This window comes from Panthera tigris, chromosome B2 (genome assembly GCF_018350195.1).
Source record: "Panthera tigris isolate Pti1 chromosome B2, P.tigris_Pti1_mat1.1, whole genome shotgun sequence".
NCBI classification, from domain to species: Eukaryota; Metazoa; Chordata; class Mammalia; order Carnivora; family Felidae; genus Panthera; species Panthera tigris.
Genome location: NC_056664.1, coordinates 39765347 through 39782025, shown reverse-complemented (window position 1 = coordinate 39782025; position 16679 = coordinate 39765347). Strand labels below are relative to the sequence as shown.

The 16679-nt window shown below is 56.6% G+C and overlaps 1 protein-coding gene across 4 annotated transcripts in view; it reads left to right on the top strand.

The window, feature by feature from the left end:
* Window positions 1-16679, top strand: part of TFEB (transcription factor EB) — a 54728-nt gene that overhangs the window by 29028 nt on the left and 9021 nt on the right. Inside the window, exon 1 of one of the 4 annotated variants that reach the window (XM_007085207.3) lies at window positions 1520-3078. The exons of the other annotated variants lie outside the window; for them this stretch is intronic. The gene's annotated coding sequence lies outside the window, so the exon portion shown is untranslated. Of the gene's footprint in view, window positions 1-1519; window positions 3079-16679 lie in introns of those variants that run through there. 4 annotated transcript variants of the gene reach the window in all.

Genomic DNA, 16679 nt, shown 5'->3' with positions numbered 1-16679 from the left:
CACTCTTATGGGGTCTGTCCCATTTCTCACTCTCTGGAGCTCTACTTCTACCCCACGAGCCCCGACCCCTGGGGCTGGGCAGAGCTGAAGCTCCTCCCTTCCCTTGGCCCACCCTCCTTGTCCCCTGTCGTCCTGGGCATGCGGCCTGGTCCCCTCCTTCAGTGCCACCTCAGCCCTCTTAAAAATGGACAGGGCATTCTGCAGTGAGCACAAGATTGTGTAACGCCATGGCTGGGCCGTGGGGACAGGTGGGGAAGAGAGAAACTGGAAGCTCCCTTTTCCACTGCCCCCTCACCCCCTGCCCCGGAGCCTTGTCTCCCTCCCCACTCTGCTGGGGCTCAGCTTTCTCTGTTTATGCCGCTCCCACCAACCAGCCAATACAGCTCCGTCCGAGGCCACAGGGGTGGACACGTCCAAGGGCTTCCAGAGATGAGCGATGTTTGGACATTCTGCAGAAGGAAGGGGGATGGGGCGGAGGAGAGGGAGCGAGGAGGCCTCCTCAGCTGAGCCCAGAGCTCGTGGTGGAAGGGCATCCTGGATGCCTCCAGGCCTGGTAGGGAGTTTGGACTCTGGAGGACAGCGGGGTGCCATTGGGGGTGATGGAGCAGGCGATGACTTTTCTTTGTTGGTCAGCCCATTTTGTGTCCACTCCCTTGTTCTCTCAGGGCTGTTTCCTTTCTCTGTTCCTCCAAAGACAATAAACCCTTCTCTCTGCTCTTCAGCCCCTTCTCTCTGATTCCTGCTCACCCCCTCCCACACGTCCCACACGTTCTTGGCGTCCTCTGCTCCACCGTCTTGGCCTGTTCCCCTGCCCTGCTTTGTCTGGCCTCCTCTCCCTCTCCCCAGCTCCCGACCCCCCCCTTCCCTGGGGTAGGGCTTGGGTGGAGTTGAGCCTTTGAGGAATGGGATATGGGCCTGGCGGGACCACACAGGGTACTGGCGCGATGGAGAACGTCTCCGGAGGATGTTCCCTGTTCTGACATGGCTCTCTACACCCTTCAGAAAACGACTGGGTCCCACGGTGTGGCTCGTCAGGAGGATCTTACTTGTAATTTGTCAACCTGATACACGGAGATACAGATTTCTCTAGCCGATAAATCAGAGAGTGGTGGGCCTTCGTTTTCTTGTTGTTAAGTTTGGCAGAGAGGATATGGACCCAGATGGGAATCAGACTGCAGACAACTATTGTTTCCTCCCCTGCATCCATCTACCTATACACGTACACACGCATCCGTTATATCCCCATGCACCTTGTCCGTGCTCTCATGCATGCATAGCCGCCCGTTCATCAGATATTTACTGAGCACCTGTGTTAGGTGTTTTACATTTAATCCTTACAGAAATTCTCCAAGACGGGCATTCTCAGCATTTTGCACATGAGGACGCCAAGGCCCCGTGAAGTGAAGTGAGTTGCTGAACGCTGCACAGACAGTAAGGGACACATCTGGAACGTTCAGCTCTCCGTGCCTGGAAAGACAAGCTCTTAGTGTGGTATCAAAGCGCCCCCCCCCTCCCCGGGCATCCCCAGTGCATAGTTCTTAGCATGGAACATCACAGCTGTGCTATCGAATGAATGGGCCTGCCGAGGTTCTGGAATGCTGGAGTTCTCTAGCTCCATCTTTGGTCCATCCCAGGGTTGGGGGGCAATGCGGGGCCCCGAGCCCTCTTGGCATTTGCCACCAGTAACCACGTGTTGGCACGACCACCCCTGGAATGGATGCTTCTTTGTCATAGAATGTGCCAGACGCTGGTGCATCCTTGCTTCTTCGCTCCATCTTGCCAACTCTGCTTCCGAGGGAGGTCTTACCCCTAACAGGCGGGAAAGTTCTAGGTGCACGGTTGGCCACTGCACCCAGTCTCCCCCAGTGGCTGGGCTCTTAGGCTGGCCCTTTTACTGGCCTTTCTTTCTAAGCTTTCGAGTTAGCTGCTCCGTTACAGGTCCTAACCTCCTCCTCAGGGCCCACTGGCTGAGACAAGGATGTGGGTACAGGTAGTTTACTTGGGAGGTGACCCCAGGAAGAGCCCGCAGTGGGGTAGAATAGGTGGGGTTGGATAGACAGGGAAGGGAAGGAAGCCAAGAAAATGTGTGTTTGGGAGCAGGTGACTGCTGTGACATCTGAGGCTCGGGCTCACTGGGGGCCCCTGTAGAACCCCAGGACGAAGTGGGGTGAGGGAATGGGTGTCTCTTCACTAGCCCTGCAAGGTCTCTGGCTAAGAGCTGCTGGGGGAAGACGGGATGCTGGCTCTGACATGGAAGCGGGTGCCAGCAGCTGGCAGGGGGTGTGGCCGGAGCCCTGATGGCCTCAGCAGCACCCACCGAACCCAGGCCTGGGAGTCCCTTGGAGTATGCCTCTTGTTGAGCCCTGTGTCCCCAGCGCCCTTCTCTCCAGGCCCACGAAGCTGCCACTCTCAGCTGCCCCGGGCAGACCCTGCCCCCTGGAGCCAGTCGCCAGGGCCACCTTCGTTGTGTTCAACAGATACTTAAGGAGCTCCTACTGTGTGGCAGAGGAAGCTGTTAGGATCCCTCCAGGCACTCACAGCAGAGGAAAGGGACCCAGCACACACGAGGTCCTTCCCGTAGGTCAGACACCGGCAGCCATTTCCAGGCCCCGTCTGAGGCAAGTGCACTTCTCTGGGCTCCGTCCGCTCCCAGAGGGCGGGACGGATGTGCTGGGTGGCACGGAGCCTGGAGCCACCTTTGAGTCCCCTCCCAGCCCCAGCATCCTGAGACTGTGATTGTAGTGGTTTCTCTGACTTCCTTTTCCTTTCTCTCAATGCCCCTGCCTCTTCCCCTCCTGGGGCCACTGGCCCCATGGCTGCCACGTGGTTGTCTTCTGGTGCCCTCCCTCTGTGTCTCTATGAGGAACAGGATGCAATTTGCGGGGCAATGGGAGGGGGGGCATTTTATTCAAGGGCATCCTTCTGTGTCCCTGGTGAGGGCTCTGCCCGGCGCCTGCTTCCTGGAGAGGGGCCTCCTCCCTGCTGACTCCTGCTCCCACCGTGCAGATTCGCACAGCAGTCCGAAGCCTTATGGGGCTGAGGGCATGGGAAGAGTTAAGAGAGGGAAGTGGTGCGTAGGTAAGGCTTCGGGGTGGTGGAGGGGGGAGGGCAGGAGGCGAGCATGGGGCAGGTGCTGGGCCCGGTGGGGCGCCGGGCGGCAGGTGGGCCTGCCAGAGCCTCGGCTCCTTGACCTCCCTCTCCAGCCGCCACCCTCCGCCTTTCCGTCCAGGTTTGGTCGGGTCGCAGGTGTCAGGGTGGGCCGCAGGAGTTCGTCCGCCTGTGATGGCCAACCTCACGACCTTTGACATTCTCTCCTCGTCTGCCATGCACCTGCCCCGCTTGCAGAGAAAGGTGGCTGCGCTCTTGGGGCTGGTGCACTGGTGTGAGGGCCGGGAGGACAGACGCCGTTGGCGTGGGCCCCAGAGGTGGACTTTATGATGAGGCTTTCGATGGGTGGCTCGGGTTGGAGCTTAAGCGACTTTGGTCCAGGGCAGAGGTATGAGGCGTCTCACCTCCCCAGGAGGGAAGCTGGGGAGGCACAGGACGCGGTGGTTGGGAGATCACGAAAGGGGGAGAGAGGAGGGATGTGCCCCTCCCCCATCCCGACATGCACAAAATCCAGGGCACTTGGTTCCTCTCTCTCTGCCCCGCTGACGGCAGGGTGCTTCTTGCATTTGAGGACAGAAACAAAAGTTAGGCAAGCTGCTGTGCGAATCTGGAGAGTGAGACTGGGGTGTCCCTCCCATACCTGCGTGTGTGGCAGGGACGGGGCAGGGGTACGAAGCTTACTCCTCCGTAGGTAGTCACGGTGGAGTCGCCACTGAGGACATTTCACTTGTGGGGGGCGAGGCTGGCTGGCAGGGCATCTTCCAGTTGGAGGAGGGGTGGAGGGGCCAACTGGAGTGTCCCCGGGCAGGACAGAGGTGAAGCTGAGTTTGGGGTCTGGGGCAGCTGCCAGCACCGGGGAGGCCCTGGGGTGGGCAAGGGGTGGGACAGGACCCAGGCGAGGGAACCCCTGGTTTTGTGCCCCACTCATGTCCCCAGAAGCCCAGCCTGGGGCACGGGCAGGGGAGGAGGGCCAGCGGGGTAGGTGCCTGTAGTGAGCCGAGGAAGGTCTGTGGCTGTCCCGCGGCCTCTGTCTGCGCCACCGGCCGCCCTGTCCTGCCTCCACCGGGTGTGAGTCAGACCGAAAGCAGAAGCTGCCAGACATTGCACAGGGTGAAGCGAGGCAGAACCAGCCGTGCTATTTTGGAAGCTGGTTAATTCCCCTCCTGTCCCCCACCTCGCTTCTCTCAGGGCTTCCGCCCCCTCCTGGTCACTAGCACTTTGCCTCCCTCGAGGGGACAGTTGGGTTGGGACTTGACTTCCCCTGGCATGTGGGGTGGGGGTGCTTAATGTCCCTTCCCTTGCTGGACCCCCTTCCCGGCCAAGAGGTGCTGGCTTCTAGGAAGCCAGCCTTCTGGTATTGGGGGACAGAGTGCCCCCTCTTGGCTGGAGCTCAGCGCCCTTGATCAGGACACCCTGGCGAGATGATGGTCTGTCCGCACGCACCCTCCCCCGCCCATCTTTCACCACCCTCAAGCCAACTGTCTGTTGCCTCTCCCTCTCTGGAGCTGTGAGCTACAAGGCCTTCAGGGGACAGCCTCTCCCAGCAGGGACTCTTAGAGTGTTGGGAGGGATTTCCGGACCCAGAGTGGAGATATTTTGGGGCCAAGGGCCTTTCCAGAACCCATGACATCACATGCCCTGCAGCAGCCCCAACTCATCCCCCTAATCTATGGGTCTTTCTTGGGCATCCTAGGCCTGCTTGAGGTTCTGGCCCCACGTTTTAGGCTTTCTTTGGAGCCCGCATGAGCCTGGGGGCCCCTGGCAGTCCAGTCTGCGGTGGCGAAAGAGGTCAGTAGGGTGTGTGTTTCTGAACTGAACGTGGAGGTGTAGAGGTGAGAGCCATCACCCATCTGTGGGCAGGGTGGACAGGGGTCCCGCCCCCACCTGAAGCTGTGTGGCGGGACAGAGGGTGGGCTTTGCGGTTGCCCTATGAGAGTGTGTGCGTCAGAGATGGGCATGGCCTCCCCTGTGTGTTGCTGCCTCTGGGGGGGACCCTGAGGTCTGAGCTTCACCCAGCAACCTGGGGTGGTAGATTTCATGCTTGGGCAGGGGGTGGGGGGTAGTCAGCAGGCACATTGCAGGTAACCAATTACTGCAGTTGACAGGGATGTGGGTCCTGGTCAACCTTAAGAGAGCAGGACTCAAGCTTCTCGTTGCTCAGATGGATTTGGGGCTTAGGCAGGTGAGAGCAAAGCTAAGGCAGTAAGATCTCCTAGGCCACCTGCAGGGGCTTCGGCACGCCCCCTGCCTTCTATACAACACACAGCAATGAGTTAAATGCACAGCCAGCCCGGAGCCCAGAGCCCTGTGATCCTGCCTCCACCTTGGCTCCTGGCCCCGAGAATCAGGGCTGTGCGCTCAGGGTCACCGTGGGGCTCAAGAGAGCCCTGCTGTCCCTGCAAGTATGTCTTCCCGCCAGGGGCCTGCACCTCCTCACTGTCTCCACCCGTCACCCACTTTTATACTTGGAACCAGGTGACCAAGCCCCCAGGAGGCTGCAAATGACTTCCCCCATCAGATCTCCTAGAATGCTATGTGAAGAAGCAGATTCTGATTCAGTGAGTCCGGGCTGGCCTGAGAGAGCCTGCATTTCTAACCAGCTCCCAGGGGAGGTGATGCCTGGGGGTTCTGCTTTGAGTGGTGAGGCCTAATAAGGCCCTGTCCCATCTAAACTCCAGCCAGATTGGCACTGCTCACCTAGCTGGGGAACTAACACACTCATGGGCCACCCCCTAGGTGCCAGGAGCATCACACACTTGAGCTCCTTGATCCCTCCTTCACCTCCTCTGAGGGAGGTGGCATTATCACCATCCGGTGTTACAGATGGGGAAACTGAGGCTCTGGGAGATTAAGTTCCTGTCCCGGGTCACACGGCTGGTGAGTGGCAAAGCCAGGCAGGGACTGAATGGGGGATAGTTCTGGAGGAACAAAAGCTGAGTGAGGCTGGCATCCTGTCTCACCTGCCTACTCCAGGGCCCCCCTCCACGAATGGGTTTGCCATCACCTGCCTCCTCAGGCCCTTCCCAGACAGACTCCTCAAACGGGCATCTAGCACACTGCCATGGTCCATGCACTCACGAGCCTGGGCCAGAGGCTGGGTGTGCAGACTTCTAGACCCGTACCAGCTGTGTGACCTCAGGCAGATGGTCAGCCTCTCTGTGCCTCAGTTGCTCTCTCTCTAAAATGGGGGCTATATTGCTACTTCCTCACAGGTGGGTGGGCTTGCTTTGAGGATTAAATCAGAAATATATTTCAACTCAGAACAGTGCCTGGTGCATAGGAAGCACTCAGTACAGATAATAATGAACTCCCGTTGCTTTGTACCTGGGAGACTAGAGGCCACCCTCTCTGTACATTCACGCCGTGGCCACACTCATAGGTGTTTTCCTTCCTTCTTTCCTTTCCTGTCCCCTCTGCCACTGTCTTACTGGACACTTCAGTTACAAAGAGATTGTTTCCAAAGTAATCAGAGGCCGATTCAGCTCTCGAAGAGGAAGCCGAACGGTGGTTCGTTTGTGGCATACAAGCCAAGCCACGGGGCACTGGAGAGGCTGGGGTGGGGCTGGGGCGGCAAGGATGCAGAGAAAGCCCCCCCAGGAGCAGGGGCCGGAGCCAGAGCTGGCGGGTCGGGCGTGCCGTGGACCCGGGCCTAGGGCAAGGAGGGCAGGGGTTTGGAGTCGGATGGGAGGCGGGAGCCACTCCGTGTGCTGCCCGCACGCTGCCCCCTGCCTGCATCCTCTCCCACCCGGAGTCACAGAGCCTTCCTTGCCTGCGTTGAGGGCAGAGCGCTAGGGTGTGCGGGTGGGTGGGACTGCTGTCTCCTGAGCAGAAAGAAAAGCAGAGGCCGGACCCCCAAGGCTGCCACAGGCCTGGAGAGGGAGTTCGTGTGTGTGCGGCAGCAGTGGGAGTGAGAGTGAGGAGCGGTGCCTGGCTCTCCCGCTCCCGGCCCTGCAGGCTGGCTCCGTGGGCACTTGGCCTTGGCTGTGTCCACGCTGCCCGGAGCCTCAGGGTGCCTGGACAGAGCAGGAAGGGGCCTGCCAGGGATCCCGTCCTGCCCTCTCATGGTATCAGCCAGGGTCCAAGGCCCAGCGAGGGGCAGGACCTGCCTGAGCTCACAGCTGGGCCGTGGGACAGCCAAATGCAGGTCTTCTAATCCCACTGTGCCCTTGGGAAGCGTCGGACGCTTTGGTTCAGGGCTGAAGGAGCCCTTTTGGAAGAGACTCATTCCCAGGCGTCAAAACCGTCAGGTCTCATCTTCCTTGCTGAGGGCTGACCTAGCACCCAACAGAAGGTCAGCTGGTCTTCCTTCAACAGGGAGAGGGGGGTGGGCTGGCTAGCGTGGGCAGGGGAGGTCAGGGGCTTGGGACCCTTGGCGTCCCAATCTTGAGTCCGTGCCCTGGACTTTCGGCCCCCTTTGGATCTGGGGGGCCCCTCCTGCCCCTGCTGCAGTCCAGGCCAGACCTCTGTCCATGTAATCGTGTTTCTCTCCAGTCAGCTTGATATACTCTCCCCCTCCCCCCATTGCCCCCTCATGGCCCATGGTAACTGCCTCCGTGAGATCCAGATCTCTCACCTTAATCTCTTGAGCCCCTGGGAGTGGATCAGTCTTAGCTATTGAGAAAAGAGAGTTTTCTGCAGGCGGATGGGGTCTGGCCTGCATTTGGGGGCTTCTGGGAGGGGTGTGCAGGCCTCTCTGGGAACCCTTTGTAAGATTCACTGAGGGTAACTGCGGGCGGGGGCATGGGGCAGTGCTGGGAGTTTAGGGGGACAATAATCCACCTACGTGGACCTTCGCTATTGGCCCCTGGTTTCTTCCCCAGGAAAAAAACTGGTGGTGGTCATGCACCTCAGAGAGACCCAGGCTTGCATGCCTACCTCACTGTGTTCTCTCTATGTGACCTCGGACAAGTCACTTAACCTTTCTGAGTCTTGGTTTTCTTATCTGCCAGAGATGCTATTTGTCCTGTGAGATGTTTGTGAGGGACAAATAATCTGATGTGGGTCACATGCTTAGCTCAGTGCCCGGTCCAGAGTAGGGACTCAGGAGTGTTTGCTGAGTGAGAGAACAGGTGATAATTGAGCATGCCTTGGGTCACTGGGCAAGCAGCATTCTGGGGCCCTGAGTCTCGTTCTGGGAATTCCGATGGGTGGGATGGGGTAGAGGTTCAGAAGAACGCTGACTTCTGGGGTGCACCTGTGTGGCTCACTCAGTTAAGCGTCTGACTTGGGCTCAGGTCATGGTCTTGAGGTTCACTGAGTTCTTTGCTAACAGCCTGAGCCTGATTCAGATCCTCTCTCTCCCTCTCTCTGTGCCCCTCCCCCACTTGTGTGCGCTCGCTCTCTCTTTCTCTTTCTCTCTCTCAAAAATAAATAAACATTTGGTGTGCATGTGTGTCTCAGTTGGTTAAGTGTCAGACTCTTGGTTTCGGCTTAGGTCATGATCTCGTGGTTTTGTGGGTTTGAGCCTTACGTCGGGCTCTGCACTGAACAGCACGGAGCCTGCTTGGGATTCTCTCTTCCCCTCTCTCTCTGTGCCCCTCCCCCACCTGCGCTGTCTCTGTCTCTCTCAAAATAAATACACTTAAAATAAACAAAAAAAAAAAGGAAAAAAAAAGAAAGCTGATTTCTCTGGAAGCTTCTTTGTACCTGCAGAGACTGGTAGGTGGCCAGGAAACAATTGGAGAACAAAGCAGTGTAGCCACAGGCAGGATGCTCAAGTGGACCAAGTGTCTGCCAGACGAGATGGGGACAGGGGAGCCAGGGAAAGAGAGGAGAGAGACAGCTGCTCACTGAGGGGGCGGGGTGAGGGATATGACCATGTGTGTGTGCATGTGTGTGTGTGTGTGTGTGTGTGTGAGAGAGAGAGAGAGAGAGAGAGAGAGAGAGAGAGAGAGAGAGAGACAGGCAGACAGAGGGTCTGCATGTGTGGCTGGGCTGTATCTGTGCATAACACAAGGGCAGACTAGGACCTTTCTAGTTTCTTCTCTCCATGCTTCCCAGTTACATGTCCCTCAGTGGCAGTCTTCCTGGGGCAGGCTTCATGCCAGGGTCCAGCTGGTGCCTTTGGGACAAGATTGGCGCCTCTCTGGTCTGGGATCGCCTTTGAAGGCTCTCCATTTGCTGCACAACTGCCGTGCCTTGCCCCGGGCCAACAGGCGGGCCAGCCAGGAGGCACCAGTTCCCACCCTTTCCTGTGGGATGTGCGCTGGGACGTGGGGCTGATGGGCCCGAGCTGCAGGCACGGGCGGCCACTGAGCAGGCCAGGAGCTGTGGCTGCCCTTCATCTCCCCTCTCCTTCCTTTCCCTCCTCCCCGCCTCCTGCCCCTATTCAGAGATTTAAAAACAAGCCCCTATTCCCCCCTCCCCCCACCAGCCCTGCAGCCTCCTGCGGTGGGTTCACTAGAGGCAGGCTCTCTGCATGCCAGAGTCAAGTACATCCTGGGTTTGAGTTTGACTGTGCCGCCACTCAGGTGCTCCGTGCAGACCACCCTTTTGGAGCTTTAGTTTCCTCCACTGTTTGTTCCCCGTCTTTACTGATCACAAACAGAGGACTGGCCAGCCTGTGCCGAGGCTTGGCACTTGGCAGAGTGATTATGTTGCATGAGAGACAGGGAGAACCACATCCTACATAATAGTCTTTATGTCTGTCCAAGGCGGGGGGGTGGGGGGGGTGGGCACTCAAGCCAGGGGATGGAGGTGAGACCAGACGTTCCCTCTAGGGGAGGGTCCTGGAGGGAGCTTTCCCGGGTGATGACAACGTTCTCCATTTTGGTCTAGATGGTGATTACACAGACATACACACTTGTAAAAATGCATCAAGCCTTACACTTTAAACCTGTGCATTTTGCTGGGATAAAGGACATCTCAATAAAGGGGAAAAGGCCAAAACCTTAAAATAAAAATGTTAAAAGCGTGGACCACCAACCTCATTCTTGCTCCTGGTACCAGATACCTTCTGATCAAACAGTGGACACTTACCCACGGTGAGTGTGGTTTCCATTTTCTCTTTTTCAGTACTGGAGGAAGCAGGAGGGCCCCACTTTGGCCTTTCATGACATGTAGAGAACCACTGGGCCAGATTCAGACAAACCACCCGAATTATGAGGTATCTCCAGTGTGCTGGGCACCGTGCTAAGTGCTCTATCCGCTCCTGGTCTCTTAAAACCTGGAATTAGGATCATTATTACCCACCTGTCTCTCCCATAGCACTGCGGTGAATTATGTGATATACAAGCTTTGGAAAAGAAAATCTTATAAAAGCTGGCCCAAGGCCTTCCCGCCCTAGTCCCATAGGGGTCTTGATGTGTGTGTGTGTGTGTGTGTGTGTGTGTGTGTGTGTCCCTTTTCTCAAAAGAAACTTAAGAGGAGCAGTAAGAGAAGACAGTTCAGGGATGCCCTAGACAGGCATGGACAAGGGGACAGTGAACAGTGACAAAGTGGTGACATCTCTCCCCTGCCCATGTCTCCTCTGCCCTTGCCAGAGGTTTCTATACCCAGCATCCCAACTTAGATCCCAACTGTTCTGGGAGAGGTGGCTCCGGCTGGTAAGCCCCACTTGATTGATGGGAAGACTGAGGCTAGGCTGAGACACCGAGTCAGGCCCGAGGCGGAGACTCACATCCACGCCTTCTGATGCCAAGTTCTCACAGCATCTTGCGGGCAGGACTGCCGGCTCCTGGGAATCTTATGACATCCGCCCACCCCTAGTTCTCTTTGAGTCCAGGCCAGTTGATGACCCCCAGGCCCTGCAGGGACCCGTGACCCCCTTGGTAATTTCCAATGGCCACGGCCCAAGGCACAGGGATCGTGGTGCACATCCTCATTCATCAGGCCTTCCTTTGCCACTGCCTCTGCCAGAGGGAGCTCAGAGAAGACAAAACAAACCTGGGGCCTGGAATCTTCCCCTCTCTTCCCTTCCCAAGGCTGAAAGGTTACGCAAGAGGTCACGGGGTCCTTCCCCCTGCCTCCGGGAGCCTCAGCACCTGCTCAGGAGGCCTTCCTTTAGTGGTTGGTTTGATTTCCCTCCAACTCCACGGGGCAGCTCCCGCACAACTGCTGGTTTGTAACAGCCTGGATCAGAAGAAAGCTTCTTCCGACCACAGAGGCACAGAAAGTAATAAATGGCTTAAACAGGCATCCCGGCCTTTGGGCTCCCATTCTTTGTTGTTTCAGCCACCAGACATGTGTTTTTCTGGGAATACAGGAAATTATCTCTGCCCTTTGAGGAAGGGCAGAGTTTTCTCTGCTCGTGTTTGGGGATTCCAGACCATTCCATCGTCCCGGACACCCTATAGCCCCTGGGCTGGGCAAAAGAGATCAGCTAGTGAAACCCTTTGATTGTAGGGGACTTCTTCAGTGGGAATCCCTAAAATAAAATGTGGCAACTCCTACCCCCAAGTCCAGGACAGAGGGGCCTAACTTAAAACCCCAGGGTCCAGCATCCCCACTCATTAGCTCTGTGACCTTTGGCAAGTAACACAACCTCTCTGTGTCTGTTTCCTCATCTGTAAAGTGGGGAGGGGTGGGGGGTGGGAGAATACTGGTACTCAGGTCATGAAGTAATTGTGATAATGAAATGAAAGGTGCTTCGAACGCACATCGTCTATAGTAAGTACACCATAGGCGTATTTCTAATTATTAGTGTAAAATATTTTTTCCTGATTAGAAACACATATGTGTTCATTATAGAAAAAGAATAACATTCCAGAAAGTAAAAAGAAAATCACTCATGACTGCATCATCAAAAGAAGTCCATGATACTCATATATTTCCTCCCCAGAGGTTTTTCTATGCATATTTGTACATGGTGATGATCAGATTTTTAAAAAATGTTTATTTATTTTGAGACAGAGAGAGAGAGAGTAAGCAGGGGAGGGGCAGAGAGAGGGGGGACAGAGGATCTGAAGCAGGGTCTGTGCTGACAGCAGGGAGCCTGACGTGGGGCTTGAACTTGTGAACTGTGAGATCATGACCTGAGCTGAAGTCAGGCGCTCAACTGACTGAGCCACCCAGGCGCCCCCGGATCAAATTTTATATACAACTTTGCATCCTACTTTTTGTCACCTGACATATCCCCATGTTACTCACTGTAAACAAAACAATCCACCAGGAAGAATACCACGGAATTTATTTGACCATCTGGTATCCTGACACAGGAGATGTGTCTTGCCTGCGTTTGAACTTCATAGACATTGAAGGTGCCGTGCGCATTTTTGTGGCTCCTTTTGTTTAACATTGTCTGCAAGAGGCGTCCGTGCCGTGTGTAGCAAGAGTGGGCTCACCGTCATTCCCAAGTAGCATTCCAGTGGTGATGTACCGCAGCTCCCTTCTCCATTTCCCTGCTGATGGACATCTGGGGTTTTCCGGTAGTGCTGCTGAGAACGTTCTAGCGCGTGTCCTCCAGTGAACACATGGATGCTTTTCTGTTGGGCATTCGCTTCGGAATGACGTTGCTGAGTCATGGGGTGTATGCTTTCTGCTTCCTGCTCCAAGCTTTATTTTTATTTATCATTTAATGTTTTTTTATTTATTTTTGAGAGAGAGAGTGTGAGCAGGGGAGGGCCAGAGAGAGAGAGAGGGACAAAGGATCCGAAGCGGGCTCTGGGCTGACAGCAGTGAGTCCGACGTGAGGCTCGAACTCACAAACCGTGAGATCATGACCAGAGCCGAAGTCGGATGCTCAGCCGACCGAGCCCCCCGGGGGCCCCTTCCTGTTCCAAGGTTTCAAGGATTGCCTGGAAGGCAGAAAAATCCCCAGGGAAGGTCAGGCCCCACAATTAACGGAGGGGTCCCGGCTCAGCGAAGAGCAATCTGAGGGGTGCTGCGTGATCACGCTCACTCTGAAGGCGCACGTCTGGGGCTGTAATGGGAAGTGAGCTGGACTCCGGGTCCTGGCCCTTCAGCTCCAACTGGCATGTGACTTCTGACCCACTGGTGGCCACTTGGCGTCCTCACCCAGGGTCCTCGGCTGGCCTAACAACCATCGCATTGAGGAGGGCAGGGCTCAGGCCAGGCTCTGGGTGGCACCGAGGGAACTGTACCTTTGCATGTGACTGGAAGCAGGTCGGGCTCCTCACAAACGCTGGAAGCTGCCTGCTTTCTTTGCCCCTTGTAGTAAAAGAATCACACAAGTAGCACACAGCCACACTGTAAGACTTAAGCGCTTCAAAAGTAAGAATGAGAGTGGGGCACCTGCGTGGCTCAGTTGGTTAAGCGTCTGACTTCGGCTCAGGTCATGATCAAACGGTTCGTGGGTTCGAGCCCCGCATCGGGCTCTATGCTGACAGCCTGGAGCCTTCTTCTGATTCTGTATCTCCCTCTCTCTGCCCCTCCCCTGCTCACGCTGTCTCTCTCTGTCTCTCAAAAATAAATAAATGTAAAAACAACAAAAAAAGTAAGAATGAGAGACTAGAAAAAAAATCCCTGTTTACTACTCCCTACCCCAAAGGTGACTGCTCTGAACATTTGGGGGGGGAGGTGTTGGGGGAGCCCAGAATAGAAGTTCAAGAGTGGTTGTGAACCAGGCAGCCTGGGTTGTGTCCATCGTGCTGCTTAACAGCTGTGTAACCTTGGGCAAGTGATTTCACCTCTCTGTGCCTCGGTTTCCTCCCTGGAAGCTGGGGGGCAATGATAGTAGGTACCTCATAGGGTTGTTGTGAAGAATGGATGAGTTGACCTGCGAAAGCACATAGACCATTCCTGACCCAGGGCAGGCATTCAAGAAACCTTCTGATCCTTCTCGAATCTGTTTTGTATGTTTACCTACGTCCTGTCTAAACGGGCTCAGGCTGTGCATTTAATTCTGAGGTTTCCTTTTTCAATTCAATGCTCTATCTTTGAGATCTTTTTTTTTTAAGTTTGTTTATTTATTTATTCATTGAGAGTGAGAGAGAGAGCATGAGCTGGGGAGGGACAGAGAGAGAGAGAGAGAGGGGGAGAGAGAAAATCCCAAGCAGGCTCCACACTGTCAGCGCAGAGCCTGATGTGGGGCTCTGTCTCATGACCTGAGCTGAAACCAAGAGTCTGACACTCAACCCACTGAACCACCCAGGCGCCCCTGAGATCTTCTTTCTATCTGAGGCTCTCCTGTGCTGGGATCCTCTGTCTCCTTGCCTATCCCTCATGATTTTTCCCTGTCTCTGCCCTCCCCCGTCCCCTTTCCCTCAGGAAAGGTTCTGAACCTGTTCATACTAAGGTGTAAATGGCTGATGAGGGAGGCCCCCACATAGGCTTACATGAAACCAGCCGTGCCCTGACCAGAGACATGCACGGCCTTTGAGGGGGAGCCCAGTGCCTGTCCGTTATCGGATGCCTAAGGGCATGCTAGGGAGTTCCACGCACCCACGGTGTCTCCCTGAATCCTCACAATAACCCAAGTGGCAGGTGCCCTTATGGGCTTCATTTGGCTGAGGAGAAAACCAAGGCACAGAGAGGTTAAGTGGCTTTCCCAGTCACCCAGCCAGTATGGGCACAGCGGGTGGATGGAGGTTGCTTCAGCCGCATCTGTTGTACGGGGAAGCTCATTTTGGTCACACTAAGCTGGAACCCAGACTCAGCTTAGGGCAGGGGTAGTTACGTGGGAGGTTCTGGGTGAACAGCGGGAGGGGGGTGGTGGGGAAAGCCCGTGGGTTCTGAGGGCGCAGAGAGGGGAGGCTCTCATTGTCTTGGCTAAAACTTCAGTCCCTGCCACATTTTCTATAGGACTGGGGAGAGGCAGGAGTTCTCTGGGGCATTAGACCCCCCTGGTCCCCTCAGGAGGAGGGTGTTACTCGGGGGTGGGGGCAGGGGAGAAGATTCTTCAGGGAAGCACGTAGCCCTGGTGTCTGCAGACAGCAGGCACTCCAGGCCCCTGGTGTTACCGAATGCATGAATGGTGGACCCCTTCCCAGGCCTGGTGGATCTGGAGGTCAAATGGTGGGGAGGGTTCGGGGGTCATTTTTGGTTCTCCTGTGTCCCTACTCCCGGTTCTTCCCGGCCAGACCGGGCACCGGCGCGGGGTGGGGGTTGCTTATGAATGGCTTTGAGAGTGAGCAGGTGTGCTTGAGGGCTGGGCAGGGAGTGGTTAGCATGCCCAGGGGCTATATGGGCCACCTCTGTCTGCCCTCAGATCCCCTCAAGTCCCTCCCTTAGCCCTGTCCCCGTCCCACCCAGGCCAGGCTCAGAGTCAGAGTGACCCAGGCAGGGTCAGGGGAGGAGGCTGGGACACAGAGGGAGGAAGCAGCCCTGTGACTGGGGTGACGGCTTTGACAACGGGGGTGGGGGAAGGGGAAGGCTCACTCTGCCGGTCTTCGAGCCACCCTCTGTCAGAGGACAGTGGACAGGCTAAGGCTACAAGCACCTTTCACCGCCCAGATGCCTCGCGGGTCACCATTCTCCGACATCCCCCTCCCAGGAGGCTCTTCCTGCCTCCATTTCACAAATGAGCAGACTGAGGCTGGCGCAGCCAGTGAGAGGCCGAGCCGGACTTACCCCAGGTTCTCCTGTAGCAGAGCCAGCTCTGGCCCAGCCTGGGACGGGCACCCAGCCCTTTGTCGGAGCAACAAGGGGCTCGTTCTCCCCCAGTCCTCCCCGTGCCGGCTGGCACTGCCAGGCCCCGTGCCGCTCCCCCCGCCCCCCAGCAGGGACCAACTGAAGTCGGATTGTTCCCGAGGGGCAGGCTCCCCAGTGCTGCGTGGGTGAGCATGCAGGGGTGCAGGGCGTGCAGCTGCAGGCAGCGGGCCGGGCTGGGGTCAGAGCCCGGGAGGTCTGCAGGGCTGCAGTGCGGGGGGGGGGGGGGTGGGGTGGGGTGGGGTGGGGAGTTGGTGATGGGGAAGACAGGCTACCACTCTTTAGGAGCACGGGAAAGGGGTGGAGGCAGCAGCTGTATCCCCGCTGCAGGACAGAGAAAGGGGGGAGTGGCGGGGGGTGGTGGTGGTGGTGACTGCTCTTTTCTCCTTGGGGACGGTCCTGTTGGGAGCTGGAGAGACGCTTGGGGCTAAGGCAGCCCCTTTGCTAATTCCTGGCCGGGTGGCGGGGGTGGGGCAGAGAAGGGAGGAAGGAAGGTGAGTAAGGGTCCCTGAGTAGGCAGAGCTCTGAGGTGGATGGCGTGGACCCACTCTGCAAGGAAACATCCATGGTGGTAGAGGGAGCCCTGAGTTGGGGGTCATGTGGCTTGGTGGGCTCCATTCCTGGCCCTGGGCCAACCAGACGTGCAACGGGGGCCAGGCTGCTTCCCAGCTCTGCACAGACACAGCAGTCCCCTCCGCCCCCGCCCATCCCCGACCCCTGCCCACACGGGCTGGGGAGCCAAATTGGTTGGGGTCCCATCTCTGTCTCTGTCAGACACGTAACTTCCCTGGGCCTCTAGCTTCTCCTTATCCATAAAAGGAGAATAATGACCAAGGCTGCCTCATGGGGCTGTTTGAGGTTAAAGTGCTTGGAACAGTGCCCAGCGCCCAGGAAATGCTCAAATAGATGCAAATTATTATTATGTCCATGATCCAGTGATTTTCGCTGAATATTTGCCAGTACCTTCCACTAATGCTGACTTAGTTCATGTCTGGCATTAGGCTATGCTGCTTTCTTTTGCTACC